A 1,206-nucleotide genomic window follows, 5' to 3' on the forward strand; every position below is an offset into this window, starting at 1 on the left:
CTTTCTTGCATGCATTCCCCCACCCCGCCCACCCCCACAACATGGCCCAGCCCGATAAGATTATATAAAAAGAAACGCCGCAGTTCGAGATTTAGCCCACACTCGGCGGCCATATTTGATCCCCACCGCGGCGTACTGCTCGTGGCGCCGCGAAGAGAGAGAGGAGGCTCCATTAGTTCTAAACTCCTTGCTAGAGAGCAAGAAAGGTTGTGAAAGAAGAAAGTTTTAGAGAAGAAAATTTTCCGTCGGTACACGCTAGCCGGATTCGAACCTGGAACCTATTGAATGAGGGAAGAACATCTAAACCTCTAGACCACGAGAGCCCCCCTTTTCAGGGGCACAATCTGAAGATCCAAAAAGCAACACACAGTGTCCACGTTCGACAATTGCATCTCCCCTCGACCCCTTGCGGTATAAGAGGACAGAAAAAGTAAGCAACGAATATAGCATCATGGTGAGTTACCAAGTAAGTTGTGGCTATCGTGTTTACTAACTGGCAGCAATGAACATCCGAGAAGAAGAACAAAAACACGAAGAGTAGTCAGAAAAAGATGAAGACAACCAGCCCCCACCGTTAACAATATTTGGTAGTCTGAGTAAAGCAAAGAGATGCCACATCGACACAATAAACATCATTTCAAACAGACAGAAAACAACAAAAAGGCATCATAAAGAAGCAGGAATTACAAATGGCATACTCACACCATCCATCCACCAAAAGAAACTACAAAAAGCAAAAAAAGTATAGGAATATACTTATTAGGACATCATCATCATCATCACCATTATCATCATCATCCTCATCATCATTATCATCATCATCATTATCATCATCATCATCATCATCATCATCATCCCGTATAGAGAGAGTAAAAATGGTTGAGACTTGGTAGATTTTCCAAATATTTTATAATAATTATAATAGTACGTTCAACGTTTCGCCCTCTACGGGCTTAGTCGAGGACTTCCAAAAAATAATATTAATGACTAGACTAGATATGGAAAACAAAAGTGCGTACACCCAAGTCACAATGCTCAATGATGCGAGAAACAAGAAGCAGAAAGGCCAGAGAAAACAAAGGGAATACTATGGTAAAAAGTGGTGTGGATATATTATATATAACAATATAATGGTATGTTTATACATAAAACACACACACACACACACACATACACACACACACACACACACACACACACACACAC

This window comes from Aplysia californica, unplaced genomic scaffold (genome assembly GCF_000002075.1).
Source record: "Aplysia californica isolate F4 #8 unplaced genomic scaffold, AplCal3.0 scaffold00147, whole genome shotgun sequence".
Taxonomy (NCBI): domain Eukaryota; kingdom Metazoa; phylum Mollusca; class Gastropoda; order Aplysiida; family Aplysiidae; genus Aplysia; species Aplysia californica.